Source organism: Parus major, unplaced genomic scaffold (assembly GCF_001522545.3).
Source record: "Parus major isolate Abel unplaced genomic scaffold, Parus_major1.1 Scaffold691, whole genome shotgun sequence".
Taxonomy (NCBI): domain Eukaryota; kingdom Metazoa; phylum Chordata; class Aves; order Passeriformes; family Paridae; genus Parus; species Parus major.
Window position 1 is genome coordinate 3452 of NW_015379575.1, and position 1122 is coordinate 4573.

Sequence of the window (1122 nt, forward strand, 5' to 3'; positions counted from 1 at the left end):
AGGGGGTTCTGAGGGGTTTAGGGCAGATCTGAGGGGGTCTAGAGGGGTTTAGGGCAGATCTGAGGGGGTCTAGAGGGGTTTAGGGCAGATCTCAGGGGGTTCTGAGGGGTTTAGGGCAGATCTCAGGGGGTCTAGAGGGGTCTAGGGCAGATCTCAAGGGGTTCTGAGGGGATATGAGAGGCTTTAGGGAGGCTCTAGAGGGGTTTAGGGCAGCTCTGAAGGAGTCTTGGGGGCTGTGAGGGGGCTTAGGGGGGCTCTAGAGGGGTTTAGGGCATTTCTGAGGGGTTTAGAGAGGCTCTAGAGAGGTTATGGGCATTTCTGAAGGGGTCCTGAAGGCTGTGAGGCAGTTTAGAGGGACTCTAGAGGGCTTTAGGGCAGCTCTGAAGAGGTCTGGGGGGCTTGAGGATACTCTGAAGGGGTTTAGGGCATTTCTGAGGGGGTTTAGAGGGGCTCTAGAGGGGTTTAGGGCAGGTCTGAGGGGTTTTGGTGTCTGTTAGGGAAGATGAGAGGGTTTGAGGGTGTCTGAGGGTGTCTGCGAGGGCTCTGAAGGGCAGTAGGGGAGGTCTGAGAGGTGTTGGGGGGCTCTGAGGGAGTTTAGTGGGGTGAGTGGGGCTTTGAGGGGCTTTAGAGGGCTCTGAGGGGGATCAGGAGTTTTTAGGGGCAGTTTTTAGGCTGCAGAGGTTCAGAGAGGAGTTAAGGGAGATGTTAAGGGGGATGTGAGGGGGTTTCAGGGTGTCCGAGAGGTTTTAGGGAGCCTCTGGAGGGGTTTAGGGGTGTCCGAGGAGGGTCAGGGGGGATGTGAGGGCTTTAGGGGGTCTCTGAGGAGGATCCAGGGGTGTCAGGAGGGCTCTGAGGGGGTCTCGGGGCACTGTGAGAGCATTTAAGGCACCTCTGAGGGGTTTAGGGGGGCTGTGAGAGAGTTTGGGGCCTCTCTCAGGCACCCTTGGGGGACTCAGAGACTTCAAGGGGAGTTTAAGGGGGATCTGAGGGGTCTGAGGAGGGTTTGGGAAACTCTGGGGGGTTTCAGTGAGGATTTTGAGGCGGTTAAGGGGGTCCTGGAGGGGTTTAGGAGGGATGTGAGAGGGTTAGGGCAGCTCTGAGGTGGTTTTGGGGGGAATGTGA